Consider the following 8,328-nt stretch of genomic DNA (forward strand, 5'->3'; position numbering starts at 1 on the left):
GAGAAGCGTTTAGACAACACATGCCTCGTATTATGCGGGCCACAAGGAAGATCAACATCGAAGCCATGGGCGATAATTTATTTGTGTGTGAATTCATCTCACCGAGGGACCGCAATAGGGCGCTTACGGACGGGCCCTGGAATTCTTCAGACATCTGGTGATCTTCAAGGAACCAAAGGGATGGCAGAATCCTAGTTCTATGTCTTTCGATGAATTATCGTTATGGGTTCAATGCCATAATTTACCTTTGGCGTTCATGCAAGAAGATTTGTTATCTAAAATTGGGAAGACTAATAGGACATGTGGAGGCTTTAGACCCAGGTGATAATGGTGTATTCCTGGGCAGATTTGCTAGAATCCGGGTACGTATTAATATCAACCAACCTCTGAAAAAATGTGTCCGTATAAATACTATGGAAAATATGGATGATATTATCGTGCTACTTGTCTATGAAAGATTGCAGCATTTCTATTATGCCTGCGGGAGAGTTGGACACACTATACGTGACTGCGATGATGGAAAGGTAGACAAGACTGCTCCTAGCTTTGGCAGCTGGCTACGAGCATCGACTCATATTGGTACCGAGAGGAAAACCAAAACTAGTGAACCTAAAGTGGGTCATGCACAGGGACACACTCGGGGAAAAAAACCTTGGACAGAAGGTACTGAAGATATGGAAAATTCTGAGGGAGAGAATATTGGTACAGTGGCCCAGGTACTGATGTTAATGGATAATAATGAAATGGGAAGTACTGAGGCCCTGCCAGCACAAGCTATAAATCAAGATATGGGCACAGACGCTGGTAATAAATGTTCAGTGGAGGATAAACAAATGCCGGTCGCGCAAAAACATGGAAACGAAGGGCTCGTGAAGCGAGGACTGAAGTTTATTCAGAAAGTCTCTCTGGAGCTAAAAGACATTATAGCATGGCCGATGTAGGGTCTTCTTCTCACGAATCCACGAGCCCAGTCAAGAAAGGTGCAAAACTTGAGAAATCAACGGCGACTACTAAGAAATTAACGGCGGAGGTTGCAGTACAACCCCGCCGATCATCATGAAAATCATAGTTTGGAATGCCAGGGGGCTTGGCAACCCACGGGCATTCCGGGAACCTGCGGCTGGTAGCTCGGGTCCTTAAGGGACCGTTACTTTAAATTTGAGAATGTCTTGAATGCTAGGCTGGGGAGCAATCCTTCATTTATTTGGAGGTCACTTCTTTGGAGCAGGAATATACTTGAAAAAGGCTTGTTGTGGCGAGTGGGTGATGGCAAATCTATACATATCTTTGAGGATAAATGGGTACCTGGAATGATATCAAGCATTGGAAAGCCTACCGGGGATTGGCAGATTAATGATAAAGTGAGCTCATTGATCAGGGAGGGGATTTGGAACCGTGAGCTTATCTTGATCACTTTCAATCCTTATGTGGCCAAAGAAATTCTCAAGATCCCTCTATCTGCCCAATCGACCCATCACACTCAGTTCTGGCGATTTGACAGTAAAGGGAAATACTCTGTACGGGATGGATACCGACTTCAAATGGGACTTTTCTCTCCACCTGAAAATCAATCTGAACATACACTTCAGTGTTGGTGGTCCTTCCTGTGGAGCCTTTCTCTCCCACCTAAGGTCCGCATATTTTGGTGGAATGTGTCTCAAGATATCATCCCCACTAGAAAAAACCTGCAGCGCCACCATATTCCAATTGGCACGGACTGCTCATTATGCAAATTTGCTTATGATTCTACCTGTCACGCTCTATTCTATTGTAAAGCCATCAAACATCTGTGGAAGGAAGCAGGTTAATATCATCTATTCAAGGCAACATCGATTACAGCTACACTGGATTTTGTGAATGGATGCGAGCACAACTGTCAAAGGAAGAATTTGAGCATTTTGCAGTTTTTGCTTGGGCTATATGGAAAGAAAAGCAGAAATTTTTACATAATGAAGGTGATGGTGTGCTGGCACAGTCTGTAGCTTGGAGCTCTATTTTACTCTCGAACTTTAGTGCCGCAAGATCAATGGAAAAGCATGTTAATGGAACATCTAAATGCAGGGCCGGGAAAGGTTGGGAACCAGCAGACAGAAATTCGTTCAAGATGAATGTTGACGCCTGCGTCAATGAGAAATTAAGTCGTTACAGTGTAGGTGGGGTTGTGAGGGACAAATAAGGCAGGCTTCTTTTGGCTTTCGGGAGGCAAATAAACCAACCCATATCGGTGATCCATGGAGAATTACTTGCCATAAGGGATGAGATTAATCTGCTGTATGAGAAGAATTTTGAGGATGTTCAAGTAGCAACAGATTCTTTATTGGCAGTGCATACAGTCACGGCCATGGAGGATGACTTGGGATATGTTGGGAAATGTTCTCTAGAAATCTTTAATGATTTGAAGACATCGGTGGTTTCAGAGATTATCCATGAATCTAGATCGGCTAATAATGTATCCCACACTATTGCACTTTTTGCTCCTTCACTCCCTTCATCTTTTGTTTGGATGAACGGTGAGTTTCCTTTCTTGGTTGATTGAACTTGTAAAGAATGATTTTACTCAATAAATTGCAAGTTTACCGTCAAAAAAAAAAAAACGAGCCAATTGGATTTCTAGGTTACAAGCCTAAACAGGGGAAAAAAGAATTCCAAAATTGAAAAACCCAAAATAGATGGGCCTAAACCTCGTTCTTCTTTTTCTCTCAAATCCTAGTTCTTTTTCCCCCTCTCTTCTCGGTTCTCTGCGCCATAGCGTACCTGTCACCAGCCGCATCCCTGCCGCTTAAGTCGCCGGAGAGTTCATCACGGCGGTATGTACACTATCAGTCTGTCTCCATTTTCAAATATACACACATTAGTTACTCTTTTTTACGCTCTTAATATTTTTTAATCGTTTCATATATATATATATATATATATATAATATTGTTGCTTGATCTGGTTTTACATCCTTTGAAAACTCATTAAGGGCACAAAATTATAAATTACCCAATTTGAGATTTCGTGAGAATGGTGAATCCACGGCTGCCAGATGATGTATTCATCGAAATTTTGATACGTCTCCCGGTGAAATCTATAGTAAAACTCAGGTGCGTTTCAAGAACATGGCGTGATTTGATTAGAGTCCTATATTCATCCACAGATACCAAAACCGTGAGAGAAAACAGAATGTGTTGCTTGTGGAAAGCTATACGACACGACAAACTGAAGACGAGGCGATACTCTCTTTTCACAATCCAGATCTCCCCAAATTATTGGTATCACCCTATCTATCCATTCCCATTTTGAATGATCTAGACTTCCCTACACCCATTTATTCCGATGTCCAAATATATGGTCCTTGCAATGGGCTCGTTTGCAGCCCAGTTGATAATATCATTTTCTTATGCAATCCGGCATTGCGAGAATTCAAGCCGCTTCCCACTCCGAACATTCCCTATCCAAAGGGTTATGAAATACGGGCTTTTGAATTTGGATTTGGGTTTGATCCAAACATTGGCGCTTACAAGGTAATGCAAATTTCGGAAATTGGTGCAGACAACTACGAAGATTTCCATCTCAAACTGGATCATTACGAGAGGTTTGATTTATACGATTCAGCCTCCAATTCATGGAAGCATATAGATGAGAAACTGCCTATGATTACTTGTCAACCTTCTTTTCAAACTTTCTTTGGTGGGGTTTTTCACTGGGACGCAGCGAAAGATATTAATGATTATCCATACATTCTTTGCTTTGACATAAGAACAGAGGCTTTTCAATTGTTAGACTATCCTGATGATTTCCCCAAAACAGGCCTCTCGAGCCTGACGGTGTTAAATGAGAATCTGGCAATGATTGGATTTCCACGATGGAAAGGAGAACTCGATCAGATAATAGAGATTTGGGTGATGAAGCAATACGGGGTGAAAGAATCATGGACGAAGCAGTTTGTGATCGGCCCTTACGTGGTTTTTTTGCCCTTTTTTGCTTTTGAATGATGAATGGTTGCTGGTTGAATCCGACAACGGCCAATTGGGCCTTTGTGCACTTCATGAAAACAAGTTCAAGGGATTGCCATTCTACGGATTTCATTTGTCCTTCCGTGCTGTGGTTTATGAGGAGAGTCTGATTAGTTTAAATGACATCATATCAAGTAATTGTGAAAACCAGTCAGATTTATTATATTTTAGGATCTTCAACATGTATTTTTTTCATTATCGTCATGTTATAATTTGTGAATGAATGTGTGAACTCGCCATCGTTACTGCTAAATCTTATGTGATGTTTTTTTTAGAAGACTAGAAAATGGCTTCAAGTGTCGTATCATGTTTATGTTGTTAAATTCTAATGCACTGTTTATAGTTTTTATATTTTGAAGAAGATGGTTATATAAGTTTTTAATTATAACCTTGTACTGATTTATTTAATTGTTACAAGATTTTTCCTATGCTAAGACTTCTTATTGAAATTACTAGTTTAATTTACATCCATAATAATAATGCTTAAACAAAATAAATAGAATTTTGTTGTAAATACCAACTTATTTGTCACAGTTAAGTTTAAACATAGATTTTTGTACATGATTTTGAAAAATAAAAGGTTTCAACAAATAATTAATTTTATATTAGTGGTTATTTGTCATGTGGGGTTCATATTTTTTTCATTGTAAAATAATTTTGAATACGTAAATGTATTATTGGATTACTATCCTTAAATAACATGAAATAATCTATGACCAATAACATTGACAAAAGTAAAAGTACACTATGAAACTCATTATTCAACAGAGTCTTATCATTTTGCTCCATATAATTGCTTCCACTTATTCCCAAATAAATTCTGAACACTAACACAATGACAAGATGAAGATGTGAATTAATTAGTCCGTTTTAGACTCTTATAGAATATTTAATTCCCATTAAATTTTTTTTCCGTTACGGATCTTAGGATTGTTTGAGTAAATCTTGATTTTGTTACCGTTGCATGCATACTTATTCTTTTGATTTACACTGTTTTCTCTTCACATTATTCACATAATTCCTTCTTCAAGATTTCGTGATATAGTCTATTACTATAATCTTGTTGCTGACTACAGACTTCTATTGGATGTTAGTGTCTATTCTGGACAAAAAGGGGGAGAAGACGCGACTCAAACTCAAGGGACTGTGAATTGAAAGGATCAAATGATACCATCTATCTGATACCTTTGCTTGATTTCGTTTTTAATGTTCTACTTTGTTAAAGTTCTGCTTCCCTGATGTGTTTCTGTTTTAATTGCAGGTATTGTCTCCGGTGTTGCCAACACAACGAACAACACCCGTACTAACTTGATTTTATTCAGGGGGAGAAAAATTCTCATATTAAGGGGGAGTTAACTGGAGTTCAATTGTGATATTTGAGTTTGATTTGATTTTGTCCAGAAAGGCAAAAAGGGGGAGATTGAAGGGAAATATAATTTCCATATTAAATTGATTTCCCTAATATTATCTTTTCCTTGTTGATTTGATTGAATATAATATTTAATTATGGTTTTGGCTTTCTAGATAATCATGTTAAGATTTAATTGTGATATAATATCTTCCTATAATTTAATTTCCTATTGATAAGATTATGTGGAATATTGGATTTGCATTTTATAGATATAATATTTATGATAATGATTTACATGATATGGTATTGTTTATTTTGTTTCTAATATAATTCTTGTTTACCATATCTTATAGGTTTCCTTATGGAAGATAAACTCTATGAGAGATGAAGGTTATAAATAAGAGGTGATCAACATGTGTTGTGGGGCGACGGAGATTTAATAAAAAAGGGGCGACGGGGATTTAATAAAAAAAGGGGCGAGAAGAGTTTACTTGGAGGAATTTTTCGTGGAGATTTTTTGTGTGAGTTTTCGTGAGAGTGTTTTTCGTGAGAGAGTTTTAGTGGAGGAGTTCACGTGTAGGATTTTCGTGGAGATGATTTTCTTGGGAGCTTAAAAGAAAGAATTTTCGTTGGAAAAATTCAGAGAGTTTGTGTGTAGAATTTTCGTGGAGTCGAAGTGTTTTTCGTGGTAAGTTTTCGTGAAGAGTTTTCACGTGAGAAGATTTTCTTGGAGTTTTTAGTGAGAGTTTTTCTTGCGGCTTCTTCCTCTCGGTCAAATATTCACTCAGATGTGCATGTTCATAATTTCAGAGAAAACTTTATTCAAGAGACGTGTTGTGTATAGAAGAGTGGTGATAAGGTGTTGCTGTGAATGTTGAGAACATCTGCGGACAACATCTGGGAAGAAGTTGACCGAATATTGCTTCTCGTGGAATCTACTTTTTTAGCAACGTTTTTGCTTTCTTGTTTTAGTTTTATTCTGGTTGTTTGTTTTAGAAAGCATGTGTTTTCTCAACTTGTTGAGGAAATTGATTTTAGTCTTAATCACTAGTGATAAGTTTTTGTAAACGGTTTGGTTTTCTAGTGATTAATTTTTGCCATAAGGCACCGCACAAGTATTTATACTTGTGCAAATTTAATCTCGTCCATTTAGTTATTTAAAGTGAATTTGTGTTGCAAAATATAATTTTCCGCTGTATGTTGTCCGAGATGTTGTAACATTTGGAACAACTCTTAATTCTGATTAAACACAAATTTACTATTTTACATCCTATACTGAAAGTTTTATTATTTTAGCATTTGTCGGACAAAATAAATCCTTACAAGTGGTATCAGAGCCTACTCTTGATGTACTAAGTGCTGATTCTGGTTTTTATTTTGTTTTGACAGAAATATTTAATGGACACATCACTTGCAAACGGAGCACTTCGACCACCAGCTCCTAAACCTCCTGTCCAACAACAGTTTCGACCAAGGAATGAAGAAAAACGCTGGTTGCAAGTAAATCTTTTAGGTGTTGCCCTAGGTGTTGCCACACCTGGCCGCAACATCTGCAAAAATTCAGTGTGTTTGAAATCCACAACTTCTGGAAATTCGAGTGGAGATGATGAATCAGAAGCTGATGATGAAGAGATGACTCTTGAGAGTGTTCAAAAGCTTTATGAAGAATTGTTTGAGGATTGGACCAAAAGAAACAAGCTCAACTCCACTCTTGTAAAGGAAAACACTGATCTAAGAGCCGTGGTTGCCAAACTTGAAGTAATTCTGTGCAAAAAGGACTTAGAACTGGGAAAGACCAAAGAAGAACTTCAAAAGGCAACTGAAACATTGTCCAAGTTTAATTCGAGCACATCAAAGCTTGAATCCATACTCTCGATGGGAAGAGATGACAAGAAGGGCTTAGATTTCAAAGACGGTGTGTTTGAAATTGGTGAATGTTCGAAATCAACAGTCTTTGTGAAAGGAAAAACTGATATATCTACACATTCACAACCCGAGCCATCAATCAAAAGTTCTCCACCAAGAAAACATGCTGCACCCGTTCCCAGGAAAAGAAAACGCAGGTATGTATGTCATTACTGATTTAAGCTTGGACATATCAGGTCATACTGTTTTAAACTCAGGGATGATCGCATGAATCAAAAGTCGAGCAGGATGTTGCCCCGAATGTTGTCCAACACTTTCCGCAACACCTCCCACCATCGACCTACAGTAAGACAAATTTGGGTCCCAAAGGTAAAAACTCACTGTAAAGTTGTCTATACTTCGTTGAAAACTAATATTGTAGGTCATTGGTACTTTGATAGTGGAAGCTCACGCCACATGACGAGATCACGAGAATATCTCACCGATTATGTTGAGCAAAAATGTGGTAGAGTGACATATGGAGGGGGAGCTAAAGGAAAAATTGTTGGAAATGGTACTTTGAGTGTTGAAGGACTGCCAAAGCTCCACAATGTGCTTCATGTCGAAGGATTAAATTCAAATTTGATAAGCATAAGCCAATTGTGTGATGATAATTTGCATGTAAAGTTTGATAAACATACTTGTGAAGTTTTTGATGAAACTAATTTGTGCATTATGACAGGTACAAGGTCTTCGGACAATTTCTACCAAATAGGTGAAGAACTTTCATGCAAACATGCATAAGTTAGTGAACTCGACCTATGGCATCAAAAACTTGGACATGCTAGTTTCAAAACCATGAAGAATTTGAGTAAGTACGATGCTGTACGAGGTATGCCTAACCTATCATCTAGTACACCATATATTTGTGGAGACTATCAAAAGGGTAAGAAAACTCGCGTGTCACATCACACATTGCCTCACTTTGGGACAACACATTGCCTCGAATTGCTACACATAGATCTTATGGGTCCTGTGGAAGTGGAAAGTTTTGGAGGTAAGAAGTATTCATTTGTTTGTGTTGATGATTTCTCACAGTTTTCATGGATAAGTTTCATTAGGGAGAAATCAGAC

General features: G+C 38.0%; 1 long non-coding RNA gene across 1 annotated transcript; it reads left to right on the forward strand.

Moving 5' to 3' along the window:
- The first annotated feature begins 2,721 nt into the window (after window positions 1-2,721).
- On the forward strand, window positions 2,722-4,148 carry LOC142539171 (uncharacterized). Its single transcript, XR_012818848.1, has 2 exons — window positions 2,722-2,807; window positions 2,966-4,148. It is a non-coding gene; the product is annotated as an uncharacterized LOC142539171 (long non-coding RNA).
- The last annotated feature ends 4,180 nt before the right edge of the window (window positions 4,149-8,328 follow it).

Source organism: Primulina tabacum, chromosome 3 (genome assembly GCF_025594145.1).
Source record: "Primulina tabacum isolate GXHZ01 chromosome 3, ASM2559414v2, whole genome shotgun sequence".
In the NCBI taxonomy this organism is placed as follows: domain Eukaryota; kingdom Viridiplantae; phylum Streptophyta; class Magnoliopsida; order Lamiales; family Gesneriaceae; genus Primulina; species Primulina tabacum.